Source organism: Pteropus alecto, unplaced genomic scaffold (assembly GCF_000325575.1).
Source record: "Pteropus alecto unplaced genomic scaffold, ASM32557v1 scaffold72, whole genome shotgun sequence".
Classification (NCBI taxonomy): domain Eukaryota; kingdom Metazoa; phylum Chordata; class Mammalia; order Chiroptera; family Pteropodidae; genus Pteropus; species Pteropus alecto.
Genome location: NW_006436811.1, coordinates 23,325,073 through 23,341,111, shown reverse-complemented (window position 1 = coordinate 23,341,111; position 16,039 = coordinate 23,325,073). Strand labels below are relative to the sequence as shown.

The following is a 16,039-nucleotide window of genomic DNA, read 5'->3' as shown; positions in this document are numbered from 1 at the left end:
ATTAGTCTGCTCAAGCTGCCATAACAAAATAGCACAGACTGGCATGAGTGGAGGGCAAATTAAACAACAGAAATTTATTTGTCATAATTCTGGAGGATGGGAAGTCCAAGATCAAGGTACTGACAAGGTAGATTTCATTTTGAGGCCTCTTCTCTTGGCTTGTAGGCAGCTGCCTTTCTACTACATGCTTACATGACCTCTTCTTTGTGTGCACATGGAGAGAGAGATTTCTGGTATCTCACATGGGAAGTTAGGGCTTTAACATGTGAATATTGGGGACAGGAGCGGGGGCGGGTAGCACAACTCAGTCCATAGCAATACTGTTTTATATGAGACCATATATCAGATATTTGGCTGAAGAATATAAAGAAATCTTTTCTGAAATACATCAAAAATCATGATGGCTATTAGTGGATATAGATATAACATTCTCTATTACACAGAACTTAAATATGCTAACTTGAAATGGTACAATTTAGTTACATTATCTGTATTATATATAGTACATCATGTATTTTATATGTAACTTAACATGACAAATTTAGTACAACGCTACACACACATACACACACACGCATACACACACACACTTTAAAAACCAATGCAATACATCTATATGCCTTATTGTTAAATTGTACACCTGAAACTCACTGGATTTCATTAACCAATGCCACCATAAAAAAATAAATGATAAATAAATAAATAAATAAATAAATAAATAAATAAATAAGTAAATAAAAACCATCCATGAATTTCATTACTTCAAAGCTGGCCGATGAGTAGGTTGACCATAGCCAACATTTCTGCCATTCCACACGGCAGCACTACTTTGGCTAGTAAGCAGAAGTATCAGAAATAAAAGTGTGCCATGAGCCACATTTGGCTTTACAGCCTGGGAACATTCCTGAATAATTTTGTGACTATTTCACTATTATTTTAATGTTCAATGCTATTATAAATTATAACTATTTTGTATCCCATAATAATATTCCAAAATGCATCAAATGGTGATGCTGTTAAACATGCCCCCCAAATTAAGATCCATGGAGTGAAATTAGATGTGATAAAAAGCTATGAAAAGGGTCAAGGTTTTACAGTTTTATTCACGTATTATTTTTCTGTAATTTGATATACATAAAAAGTATATTTAAAAGTAAAATTGCACTACAATTGTAGTAGACTTATAAAGTCTGAGAATGTATCCCCCTGCATTTCAATTTATTACAATAGGAAAATTAGTGTTGAATTATGTGAGTTTTGAAAAATGCAAGGTCTTTATGAACCTATTCCTCACATAAAATGTGACTGCCTCATGCATACAACTGGGAAACATGGACATCTTGTTAAACCAAAGAGAGGGTGGGGGAGTTATTGTTCCGCTTTCTATGAAACGTTTTCTCCTGCCTGTTCAGAAATATACATCTCTGTGGTTATTTATTTAAATAATTTATAATAGAAAAACGATGTCCATTTCCTTGAAGTAGCACCAGGATGGAGTTTGAAAAATAACTTAGGGAATGCTAGTCCCAAAAGAAAGTTGTCTTTAGCTGTAGCTGAGCTCTCTTTCTAAAGTCATTTGATATGTGAGACACGCTTCTATCTAGAATCATTAATGTGCAATTTTGCTGGGAAGCAAGAGGATAAGCAAGATGATCTGATGTCCTTTGCAGTCTGATAAATGTAGGTAATTGTTGGCAGTTCAGAATGTAGCTATGTTAGATTTTATCTTTTCCTTGGGCCTAGCCCCTCTGCTCTAATCAGCTACCTCAGCCACTCAGAATTATCTGAGAAGCCTTGTTGGTCTCTGGATCCCTGCACTCAGTCCCTTCCTCCCAGCAAGATTTATCAGAATGTAGCCAAGGGCAACCAGACCGTGTCCTGGGGTCAAAAGTTGGAGCCCAGCTATACCTGGTTATCTGTCTTAAAGTCTGATTCTTTCCACTCACAATGCATTCCTTGATAAGCCCATTCTTTTGGTTTCTTTCATGGCCTAAATACCCAGAATGTTTCATATCCATTCCTTCCTACTAGTAAGGTCCTTACATGTTAATTGCGAAAGTAACCAATTCCCAGCAGAGATGATAATGTGTTCCAACACACACATACACACACACACACACACACTTCTTGATGTTTCAAACTAACACAATTTCTCACCCTAACAGGAACTATACACACACACACACACACACACACACACACTTCTTGATGTTTCAACCTAACACAATTTCTCACCCTAACAGGAACTACCTTGCAAATGTTATAACATAACATTTATATGTAACAAAATCTATATTTTATAAAAGTTTATATTAGCATGAAGAAAATAAAAAATGGAACCTAATAGTTGGGTTCCTTACGGTACTTAGCGAAACCACATGGTACTACACTGTACAGTGCTGTGACAAAACCTGACAGATTTTTAATAACGTAAAAGGTATTCATGTAATCAGAAGAATAGATTTTCTTATTTCCCCCTGAGAAAATCCAGAAAGGAAAATACTTCAGTAGTTACCAGAGGAGGTTTAGTTAGATTTAAAGATTTAAAAATTGCTATATAGGTGAAGAAATCTAAAATATTCTTTCCTGTTGATATGTAAGAAGAGAGATTCCTCTCTATCAAGAATACTTAGAAAATATAACTTAGGACAGCTGGACTGACAATTCCTTTGGGGGAGTGGGTACCATATTTATTTTGTTCATTTTTGATTTATCAGTACCTGCAATGTATGTGGCATACAGGCAATTACTGAAGACAGTCAATAAATATTTGTTGCATGAATAAATGCCTACTCAAAATCTGAAATCAAATATGTTACTTATAATGTATCTATTTTAGTCAATTCTTATAACTATTGAAAATGAGAGAGGAAAATAAAAGGAAGTATGAGAGATCTTAGAAATCTCAAGTGATGTACCCATATAGTTAAAGTCAACCAGGGGGAGAGGAGCAGAAGTGAAACTTGGTTCTCCCAGTCCTAAGTGACAAATTGAACAAATTAAACAACCAAATTAAACAACTCGGCCCAAGGAAGAAGAATTAGCAACTTAGATTTTCCTCAGAACATCAGATGAATCATAAGCACCCTGATACCCAGTAAGTGGGAGTAGATTCAGACCAATGAAACTAAAACTCCTCGTGTCTACTACCAGCCAAGATTTACGGTGGTAATCTTGCATGTGTGGTTATTATTTAAACATCTGGACTACTCTGTGAGGTAGGGATTGTTATCTTCTTTTTAGAGATAAAGATAAAGCCAGAGAAGTTAAGTGAACTGCCTAATGTTCCTCAGTTAGTAGAGATTCGAAGCCAGATATTTTGATTCTATTTCAGTAGCACTTCTACTATATCTTAAGAAACCATGGAATTCCTTGAACAATTAAGTAGACATCCATTTTATTATCCAAATGAGGATACTTTCTGAGAATGAAAAACTATGACAACAAGCATAAACCGGCTCTGCCCTGGGCAAAATTGGAAAAAGGTCACCTGCTCTTGTCCCTTGTTCCCTTCCTCCAACACGGCATGTCTCCGAGTTCATCAGCTTCACTGCTTTTTTGATCAGCCTATGTGAGCTCTATCTGTAGTTCTTAAACTTCTTAAGCAGGAATTTTCAATTTCCATACTATAAAAATAGCTGGAGTGTTTCAAGAGATTATAAGTGAATCAGAGTCAATAGTGCTGTAGTATATTAATTAAATTAGAATTGTTTAAAGAAAGTTGATTTCTATTCAAAATTTTCAAGGAACAGTAAACTCTTTTTCTGTTTAAGGTGATACCAACAGTGCTTTGCAGGGAGACTAAGAGAGGGGTGGAATTGGGTTAAATGCTGAGACCCCAATTTCCTACACAGTACCACAACGTCGTCCTATATTTATCTAATGGCTTTGGGTTGAGAATGTGAAAAGAAGGAGTTATTAGCTGGGTAACTTCTCAGTAAATGGTAGAAAATGTCAATTCCCGGTTATTATTGCTTAATTAGAACTTTTTAAAAGTTATTTTCAAATTTCAGCATTTTAAAATGTCAACTTGTAACACTTGCAAATAATTTTTTTAAAGCCGTGAAAGTAAGCCTTATACTTTTGCCTTTTAGAAATAACCCATGATGACATTGGGTTGCTTTGGTGAACTTTAAACTCTCTCATCTCACCAGAGCTCATTTCTCTGTAAAATAAAGCTGGGGAAAGGGACTGAATTGGAATTACAGAGGTTTGAGCTCAGAGTTGACCAGTCTTACTTCCTGTTTTCAACCATCCATGAGGGTCAGGGTCTACTTTATAGACAGGGTATCTTTAAAGAGAGACTAGGTTGTTCATTAGTCAGTGGTACCACAAATAGAAGTAACCTAATTTTCTGTGGTCGATGTGCTCTGTGAATTGCCAGGACCAGTGGAAACACTTCAATAGACATCTGAGGGTTTTCTGTAGCTGGGAAAAGTTGGAACCTTATTTCGCAGCCTTTGGAGCACCTTTCAGTGAAAGCTAGTTAAAAATGGTTCTGTGTGACCAAAAGGCACATTTCATTTCCTTGTATGATCTTTATTCTGGAGATCTCACTCATTAATTCACATCCACACCTCATCCAATATTTGCACTGCCAGCCCAGGGAGCCACAGTGATATTTGTATAAATGTGGATGATAGATTCTTTACTAGAGGAAACTGCTTTATCTGAGATTAAAACAAAACAAGATTATCATAGACATAGGTGTGTGTTCTAGCTATGATGTCCAGCCAACTGCACCTCATCGCACCACCCAGATAAAGCCACTAACTTCTCAACATTCTCATACAGCTAGCGGAGGAGCTTGGAGGAGCATCTCCCACACTGGCTGGCTCTTAGCCCAGTGACATGAGTCAGGAGTGGTTCTCATTCCTCAGAACACCAAGCTTCATCCTGAGCCCAGAGGTGTGGCGAACACCACAGTGAATTTCCGGACCCCTCACTGACTAGAAGCCCTTTGTCAAAGAAGCTATTTCCCCCTGCAAATATGTTTATTAAGACATTATAAATCAGAATGAAATATTCAGACCTGGACCTGAGTCAGTGGCTGCTCAGCTCTTGTCCAAATCTGTTGTTTTTGTAAGCCAATAATCTATTCCATGTAATAAATCTCTGAATCTTGGTTCTTGACATCTATAGCCTATATCAAATATTTTGTTTCATTAAATACTTAAGAACTATCCATCACAAGCATTTTAAAAATCCTCATTTTCTGAAAGTTTGTTCACAGTTTTTAAATAATTTTCCATCTGAAACATAATCACTGTCTTATATCTTAAGGAGAAAGTTAGGCTGGAGAGGTATACCCGAGCTCATTAATATTTCCTACCAGGATCTAGTATTTTCTAAGTAAAGTAAATATTACAGGATCAATTTATTTTCCATTTATTGTATTAAGTGGGCATATACCCATTTTCCTGTCCTCCGTGAAAGTTAACTATAGAGCACAGACCAGGAAAACCTTCTAAGTGAATAGTTCTTAACCTGAGGTCCTTGAACTTTCAAAAGAACTAGGGATAGAGCCCAAAGAGTTAATTCATTAATTTGAATAGAAGAAAAAGTGTATCTTTATTTTCTCTACCTCCAGTAGAAATTTACCATTTCCTTCGACTTTGAAAGTCGTCAACATGTCGTCACAGTATTAGTCAATCCTGTTACTAGGTTACCAATAGAATCAACATATATTTTCTTATCACATTAGGTGTAACAGCTGTCTTGCAATACCAGTTATATTTATCATTACTTCAAAATCATGGTACTTAAGACATCTACCACATATCACATTCTTGTTTTGCTCAATTTTGAAAACAGTATATTTTAATATAGAGATTTCTTTTGAAATCCTATGTATTTTATTTTATGCACTTAATAATATTATTCTGAGAAGACATCCACAGGCTTCTGCAGACCAACAAAGAGGTTCAACGTATAGACAGGTTAAACCTCAGTGTTAGGAATTCATGTTTAATAACATAATGCAAGGATATCACACAGAATACACTCAAATGCAATATTTGATAATACCATGTGCCCTATTTTGAATTCATTGTGTGTTTTGATTCTCATTAATTCTAGTTCTTTTAAGAGGTTAAAAAGAAGGAACCATCCCAATTCTCTGGTAGATGCATGGTACAACAGCCAGTAGGTTGAGTAAGGATTAATTTCTGCTATAGTAAACCCAGGATGTGTAGATTGATACACAACTGACCATGCTGCTTATGAAGACTATTCACAGAGAATCTTAATCTTGTATTTTTTGCTGCCTAATTTTTTATTTCATTAAGTCTGATTAAGAACCAAATCATTTATTGTGTAAAGGAACATTTACAATCTAGGTTTGATCATAATTTTCTTGATTCTTCCCCAAGAAAGCATATGCTACTTTCAGACACATAAGACACAGAAGGCAGAAATATCCACCTAGATTCTTCATGCTTTCAGACTCACCCAAACACTTAAACATCGGTGTCTGATTATTCAGCCAAAATTTGTCCAGACCAGGACAAAAGAGGGACATATGTTAAAATTGGACTAACAGGGGTTTTTTTTCCTAAATAGAAAGTGATAGCCTTCTATTCATCCTATTTTAAAAAATATTTTTCACCTGCTACTATCTTTTTTTCTCTCATCTTTATTTCAGTAGAATCAAATAGTTAAATGGCCCTTTTCAATGTCCTGGGGAGGAAGGTATCTAGTTGTGATGTTGTCAACATCATACTTTTAAAACATTCCTGAATGACAGTTGTGATTCATCATTCTGATGAGCTTCATTCATTCCAGATAAACACATGGGATGTCTCCTCACTGTCAAGGCAATGTACACTTACTTTCTAAAATGATTCTAAGACTCTCATTGTACCTTTATAAATGCACTTGATCCTTTTCCGTTTCTTCTATGAAAAACTTGGTTCCAGTGACCTGTGTACTTGCTGTAAATCCCTAATACATTCACCAGACCTGGCAGAAGTGGATTAGTCTAGGACCACAAAATATCTTTATTTTCATATTTTGATGTCAAAAACTAATTTTAAAAAAGCCATCGGAGGCCATTTTCCCTATAGATCCACAGCCTCTACATATATGCATTTTCACAGAACTTACCAAGCTTTGAAGAGTAACATTTTTTAAGACTCTAGAGTTCAACTGTTTCAATCCCTTGACTTCTTAGATAAGAAAACTAAAAACCTGAACAAGTTGAGTGACCCATGCAAAATCATTCAGCTGCCAGAGCTGAGGAAAACACTTCCTATGCGTTTTTTCATTTCACCATGCCATCTTCTCACCCTCAGCTTAGAACCACTGTATTTTCTTGTGTTTATGGACATTTTATACTGAAAAAAAAAAAAATTATCAAGGATACTTGCTGCTTCAAAAACAGCAGTGTGTAATCTATTTATCTTTCATTCCCAGCTCCATAAACCCTTTTACAACTGGTACTTTCCTAACTTATTTTAGCCCAACAATTTGAAGCCTAACATTACTTACAAATATATACCTAAAAAAATGTACTACTTTAAAGTATTTATATTAGCTTTCCAATTACTAAACAAAAAATCAATTCCTGTCATATTTTACTAAAATTTATTGATATTTACTATAGAATTTCTATGAAACTAAATATAAAATTTTTAGGCTACAACTCAAAGATATTTTCAAAGTAATGAATTTGTTAAATTGAACAATCTTCAAAAAAAATGCTCAAATACATGAATTCTTGTTCCTATAAATAAATTCCAGCTGGCTTTTTCCGTAAAGCCCAGGAAGTCACCCATTGTTAAGGGGATTAAAATAAGAGGCAAATAGCCTAAACTGTAAGAGAATTCACCCAATGAAAAGAAAATATTTGAAAAGCCATTCAAGCTAGGATCCCAGAAAAATAGCATCCAAGTGATTTAAGCAAAAACATCAAAGTATATTCACATATAGTAGTACTGAACGTTTGCTTTGTTTTTGGTAGTAGTAACAAAAGATGAAATAAATGAAAGGGTCAGATTCTTGACTCATTTTGTCTATCTACAGAACTCAGATGGAAACAGCATAGTCACCATCTAAGTGAAGATACTAGCAAGAAAAAAATATTTTATGAAAAATATTGCTACATATCCAAATTATGGTTTAATATAGCCACTAGTTTATACCTCATATAATAATATAAAATTTTTGAAACTAAGAAACAAAAATTTTCTCTCTCTCCTTTGTCTATGACCACTCTCAGACAGAGATGCTAATCAATGGTTACTTTTTTCCCCAAATTTAAACAACTTCAGGTAGAAAAGGGAGAAATAAGACAGATGGAAAATCTAAATTAAATGATTAAAGTTAAATGTTTATAAAGACATGAGCTAGAAAGAACCATAGAAAAATTAAAAAGATGATTTATAAGAGTAGTGGTTTTCAGATATTAAAATGCTATCTTTTTTTATTAGTTTCAAGTATACAGTTCATTGGTTAGACATTTATATAGTTTATAAAACGATCCCCTTAATTGCTCTTTCTCTCCTCTTGCACTGCAACTAGCTATTACATTAATGCTAACTGCAATCCCTATGCCGTGCTCCTCATCCCTGTAACCATCTATCAACTACTAATTTGTACTTCTTTAACCCTTCATCCCATTCCCCCAGCCCCTCGACCCTCCTCTCTGGTCATCACCAGGTTATCTTCTATATTTGTGAGTCTTTTTTAGTTTGATTAGTTTGATTAGTTTGTTCTTTTTGTTTCTTAGATTCTGCATATAAAACACTATCTTTATAGCTGTTAGAAAATCTTAAGGAAATACAAAATATTTTCCATGGCTCTTAAAATATAGAAAAATCTCTATTCATACAGGTCAAACCATGACTGGATTTCTCCAGATTTTACATCCAATTAGTCCCCAAATCCTATCATTCTTGTATCCTAAGATCTTTTGAACCTATCCATTGTTCTTCTCAGAGCTGCTATCTGCTCCCACGTCCTCTTCTGTATTACTTGGAAAATAATAGTCTGACCCTCCATGTGGCAGCCAGAGGCCCCTTTCTAAAACTGGTCTTGGCTGTCCTGTAAAATCCTCTGTAGGTTCTCCATTACCTTTAGGATAAAGTTCAGGTGCCTGCTCTGAACATGTCTTACAAGAGCTGTTTCTCCCCTGCCTAGCTTTTCACCCTGGATTTCATCGTGCCCTCACCTTCCCCAGACTCTGAAACACACACACTCTCTACTTTCCAGATAAGGGAAAACTTGCAGTTCACAGAACACAGGATGCTCTCTCCTCCCTCTGAGTTCTTGCAAATGCAATTCCCTCTACATAGAGTAACTTTCGCCTTACTTAGCTCAAATATCTCCTCTGTGAAGCTTCCCAGACTTCCCCAGTTAGAGTGAGGTACTTCCTCATCTGTGTGCCCCTAGAGCCTTATACATAGTCTACATTGTACAGATAATTTATACTGTCTTCTTCCAGTATATAAGTCCCTAGGGGAGGGGACCATGCCATTTTCATCTCTATTTCTCAAGTTCTTAGCATAGTAACTGACAGAATGGCTATTTAATTAATGACTGATGAGTTCATGGATTTAGTTAGAGCATTATTCATTCAATATTGAATAAATATTTAATATCTACTCTATGTCAAACAATATATTGGGTGCTGGGGATATACTGATAAAGAGGCATGGTCTCTATGATCAAGAGACAGTCTAGTGAATGGTAGGCCAAAGGAAATTGCCTATACCAAGAACCAATAAGCACAGCTGCATTGACATATACGATCCTATTTAATCCTTACTCTGTATGATGGGGGTGGGGGAGTCAATCCCATTACACAGATAGACTCTGAGAACTTAAGAAATTATTGAGGCACATACAATCGATCCCACAGCCAGAATTTGAATAAAATTCTATGAAATTTTAAAGCCTATATCTCTTCTGTATCTTTGTTTCTTTCTAATGTTTAAACTTGGGTTTTTTGTTGTTGAATTTTTTTTTAACAACTGACATAAGAACTGCAAACTAGATAATAAGATGACCTTGCTCAGATCACTCTGTAGCAGTGAGTCTCAGACCATTCTAGCCAGAATTTAGAGGCAGTCATTGCCATATGCCGTGTTGTCAGTTCTATGAATGTTTTCATTTTCCTGTTTCCTTCAGAGAGCTTAACAATAGACATACTAAATCCACTACGGTCTCATTCAGACTTCAATAAAGAACTATCATTTCTAAACTTCTAAGTTCTGAGGCTGGATCACTGTTTTTAACTTATAGAGTGAATTATCAAAATCAAATGAAATTTAATATTTTATAATGATTAAAATATTGATGATAGTGATAATATTAACAATAACGAAAAATGATTGCAACAGCATCCTTGCAAAATTTAATGGAACTCAAAGAATAAAGGAAAGGAAAAATTACATTTGTCTTTTGAGTTCATTATCCCAATAAAATACTGTCTCTTACAACAGACATTCCCATCTTTAAATCTCCTGAGACATGTATTTCCTATTGTGCACTCGAAAGCCCCAGCACTGTCTATAGCCCTTATTTTTCTTTTGTTCTTTCCTTTGTTCCCCTATTTATGCCTGTGAGCATTTTAAGCTTAATTATCACCAGCACCTGATTATGTGTAGAAACTTTATATTTTTTATTTACATTTATATAGTTCTTGCTAAGTATCACACAGTGTTATAAGCATTTTACAAGTATTAATTCATTTAATCCTCACAACCTTGCTATGAGGTTAGTACTATTATTATCCTCATGTTATGAAGAAATTGAAAAGTTGAAGTAACTTGCCAAGGTCACAAAATTGACAAGTGGGTACAGCAAGTTTTCAAATTCAGGCCATTTGGCAGCTAGAGTCCTTGCTCTAACCACCAGGGTAGGCTGTTTCTCAAATAAATATGATAATCCATATAGCACCATGGGTCATTGGAAAAGTGCAGGTAATCTTTGAATAGTCTTTGCCTTTGAATCATTGAGCTTTATATTCCTGGTACGACTGCATGACTAATGGAAAGGAATATCACCATGGATCATTGGAAAACTGCAGATAATCTTTGAATAGTCTTTGACTTTGAATCATTGAACTTTATATTCCTGGTACAACTGCATGACTAATTAAACCCCTCCTGTGACTATACAGTAGGTAGATGGTGAAGGCTGTTCCGGGGCCAGGGATATTATGATTAGAAGGGAATCCTCTGATCTCCTAATAAACCCATTAATCTCAAGGTCCTTACACCATTGTACAATTAAGGACAGTCAAGGGGTGCCTCCAGAAGGATCTTTAATGCTTTTGAGAAAGGCCATCCTCAAGAAAATCCACTTATGTTTAGAATGTGGCTATAACATTAACTCAACAGAAACAGGAAGCCCTTATGAAAAATGCTTTACCTTAAATAAAACCAGATCCCAAATGAAGAATGTTAGCTATGAATAGGGTTACCATCTGTCTCCACTTGCTTGGGACAAGTCCAGATTTCACCTATGGTCCAAGCATAAATATTCACAACACGCTCTCTCGCTCTCAAAAACATTCTGATTTGGGTGATGATATACGTAGCAGCTCTCATCATAAATAACCAAGAGTTGCTTGTAACTCTTAATATATCCAGGTGAAAATTATCTCTGCAGATTAGCATCCACAGCTTATCTAAAAATCTCTAAACTGATCATATCTGTTTCATAACTCCTCATCTAAAATTCAATTCAATTACTAAATCACCTTAAACATCTTTAACCGGGGAAAAATTAACAAATAAGAAATAATTTTTAACTATGTAGCAATCTGTACAAAGTCCCATAGAGGCATGAAAGTCGTGGTTCCTGCTGTCCAGCTATCTACCATCCATTGGTTCAGAAAAGCTGAGTTTCCACTGCTGGCTCCCACCGTTCAGCCAGCGCTGTGCTAAGCCCTGTAAGCATAGTACTTAATCCTCACAGCAACTCTAAGAGATAGAAATCAGTACCCTCTTTTTAGAAAAAGAAAAACAGGCTTGGAGGTTACAACTGATACAGTAAATTAATAATTTGGACACTGCTGAAATAACATGGAATTTTTAGTTCCCATCCCTACTGCACTTTTGAGATGACAGAATGTTTCAATATACACATGACAAGAATCTTCAAGATTCATATAACCTTGACTTTCATTTATTATACATTGAAACTCCATTCCCTCTCTAATACCAATTCTGTGCATATATATCAGCAGATAAAACTTCAGGCTAAGGTATGGCCTGATGGTACTACCATTGTCTGTATAGTAGCATTTGTGTAACTATTTGAACATTTAGTTATTTTTTTTCTGGTTTTATACACCAGAGCAAAAGACAGAAAAATAAAAATGTTAATACCAGTACTAATACAATTTAGGAAATGTGTGTCTTCATTAAGCATACCAAAGCAAGACATTAAAAGCTCATGGGACATGAGCTGGTCAATCGTAAGTTTATTTGTTAAGAAAATAGCAATTATTCAATGAAGTACATAAAATGATGGAACTAAAGTCAAACACTGTGTCTACGGTTTGAGATATAGGGGTAGAGAAAATGGAGAGATTTGTAAACATGTGGATTAAAAATCAATATCAGAAAAGCATTTAAGTGATTCAGATGCAAAGAGAAACTCAGAAATCACCAGAGCTGTTGATATAAACTTTTCTACAGTTTTCTTATCAAGAGAAAACAAAGTCTAGTTTCAACTTTTTCTGAGCAAATTTTGCATGAAAATTGGTAATACTCCATTAAACACCTAGAACCTTAGGTAGGGAATTATTTTTAATATTAAAATTTACTATTATATTTATTACTATTAACACCTTATTAAAATTTAAAATTTACATTACATATATTTAATGCTTAATGTAGTTTTTAGCATATTAGACAAAAATATATACATTATAAAATTTAAAAAGCAAAACCCAGAGTCCATAAACCATCCTTGATGCCATAATTAGGGATTTTATAACATTTTCACTTCTATGGATTGTCGCTCCTTAACTCCTCGCCATCAACCTGCCAATTTGAGTTACTTAGGTCTTGTATGTAATTTCCATCCTTGTTTTCAGGAAGACATTCTACATTTAAAGAGTACAAAATAAAAGCTGTTTGCTCTCACAGTATGCCTGTGGTAGGGGAGATCCCAAATTTAGATCATGGTCTCCCTGTGGGTAGAGACTGGTTTATCTCCAAGTCTTCTGTGTCTCTCTTTGTTCCAGCTAGGTGGCAGATATTAATTGCTTGTTGAATAAAATTTTAAAGGTCTAAAAAGTTAAGAATATTTCCAAAAGTAAGAAAAAATAGAATGTCTTTTCTAACCTAACTTTCACCATTTATTTTGACTCACTCTTTGCAATTGGTTTTTAAACAGCTGAAATCCACTCATAATTCTCCCTGAATGTTGGCTTTCTATTCACTGCTGAGAAGAAAGCTACAAGGTCAGGAATCAACCTAGTCAGCTTTTTTCTTCGATTTTTCAGAACATACAGCCTTCTTTTTTCTGGAACAACTTGAAGTTCCTTCTTCTAAAGCAAAATTTTTTCCTTTGAGGCAAAAAGTCCCCTTTTTTTTTTTTTTTTTTTTTTTGCTTCCTCCTAGACAGTTTCTGGGCTTCTCTCTGGAGTCTCTGTCCATACCTTTGAGCTGTTCTACATCTTTAGACCTTAAAGGCCTGAAATGACATCACTTTCTTTAACTGTTTCCAACTGAGCTCTTCTGGCAGGAACTGTGAACTTTACTACAAATTGACTTTTTAAAGGATCGGGCTTTTTGGAAATAAGATAGATCACTAGGCACTAATCAGGGGGGCTGTGTACTATATGTTTGTTAAAAGGAAATAGTATATTACAGTGTAATATGCTCTTTTGTAGAATAATTGTAGTTATAACTGTAAACACCCAGAAAATGGAAGGATAATATTCCAAATATTGCAACTAAGGGCAAAACTTACCCTTTTCATTTTCTATACTTATGCAGTGTTTGAAAATGTGTCTGGCTTCTTTCACTTAGTATAATGTCTTCAATATTCATCATGTTGTAGCAATATATTAAGAATTTCATTCTTTTTTAAGTCATATCCATTTTATGGATATACTACTTTTTGCTTATCTGTTTATCTTTTGATGGACATCTGGGTTGTTTCCACCTTTTGGTTATTATGAATAATGCTGTTCTAATTGTAGCTAGACTTTGATATGGAAAAATTCACTCATAGAAGGCTATTGTGTATGTAACAGATTGTACTGAAGAGTTGAAGACATGTATATTGCAAAGAATATAAATTTATCTAAATTCAACTATCAAATATATCTGTTCTTATAAAGTCCTTTGGCCCTTTCTGCCAACTTTGTTTCTACTTCTCTGTAAGTTTTCCATCTACTTCCATGCTTTGGTCTCCTTCCTCTCTGCTCCATTTCTCTTCTTCCCTTCAAACCTCAAATCTCTGTTCATCATGTGTTTAGGGTGGTTCAGCTACCTTTTCTCACCTTGTCTTCAGTCAACCTTTTTTTCTCAGGGTCTCAATTTACGGCATCAATTAGCTTACAGGGCATTTTCCCAGGCAAAGTCCACTGCCTGCCAAGAGGGGTTTATGGGGCCTACTGTTAAGATAATACCTTTCCTCCCTGCTAAGTTACATGTGAAATGGCATTGGGATACAAATGAAGAAAAACAGCTACTTGAAAACAGAAGACAGGAGGATGAGAAAGAACAGAGCTCAAGATGAAGAGTACAGCAGAGGAATGAGAATAGAAGTTGTCTTCAGGGCAGAGAGGAATGAGACATCCTGAGGACAATGACAGTTGAGAGGACAGAAAGAAGAAATGCAGCCAGCGTTTGGGAAAATTGCCAAGAAATCTACAAAAGGGTATAAATGTACTGGTTGATAGAATAGATAGCCACATCAATTATACTAGATGGCAAATGTGAGGATTAGTCATGTAAAAGGTTTCAAGATACCTCTACTAGGATAGGCTACCATAGAATTTATATGTGTGTGTGCTCAGAACAGAAATATAGGCATGACTCATCTGAATTCAATTCTTTTATGAAAATACATTACATAGCAGTTCTCAGGTGGTAGGAGACTATCATGCTATTATTTTAATTGGGAAAGTGAATATGTTCCTAACCCATTCCAATATCCATCTTATTTCTCCAAATATCAATAAAACACTTGGAAGCATCTCTAACAATCCAAGGCCACCCAGGATTTCTGAATAATATAAATTAAATCATTTGAAATACCAATTACCTAATTAACACGAATAATAAAGTGTTTGGTGAGTATGCTTGGATATAATACACAAGGAATCCTTCCTTACAACATCAAATAGGAAATATATTTTCTTTTTTCATGTTCAAGGAACATACACTGTTATGTAAATAAACAATGACATAACACATTAGAGATAGTAAAGATACTATCTAAATTAGACCTTGGTTGGAAGTGCTCCCAGCTCCTAAGTAGAAAGGAACTGACACTCAGGAAGGGCCAAAAGCTCAGGAAAAAGGATGAGGAAGATCATTACAGACAATGCAAACACTCTTAAACTTAAGACTGCAGACCACTTGGTCTATATCCTCTTGCCTGATCTCAAAAACAAAAGGTTTTTGTTGTACACACATGTATATTGATTATGGTGAGATGTTGATTCAGACAGTGAGTTCAGGGTAAAAGTACCTACAAATGCTTATGGCAAATATTTGAATCACAAAAGTTTATATACACCTGTAAACTTTAAAAGGAAAACAGGCTATAGGGAATTAGGTGATAATCTTAAATATTCTCACATTATATTAATTCTGAATTAAATCCAAATTTTAGGGTCTATCCCAAAGGGATTCAAGTTATAGAGTTAACATAGAACAAGAATCCCACTGGAAGGTATATTGGAAACACAGCTAATACTCTATCATTACAATCTTAAGAGATTATATAAAATTAAAAGTTTCCTCAAACTAGCTGAATATGCTGAAATATAAAGCTGCAGTATGCAGTATGTACTTTAGATTCCCAGATTCAATAAAAAGAACCATAATCCATATTTAAAATAGCCTCT

At 35.0% G+C, this 16,039-nt stretch overlaps 1 protein-coding gene across 1 annotated transcript in view; it reads right to left on the bottom strand.

The window, feature by feature from the left end:
• Positions 1 to 16,039, bottom strand: part of HS6ST3 (heparan sulfate 6-O-sulfotransferase 3) — a 606,078-nt gene that overhangs the window by 433,721 nt on the left and 156,318 nt on the right. The gene's annotated exons all lie outside the window — the stretch shown is intronic.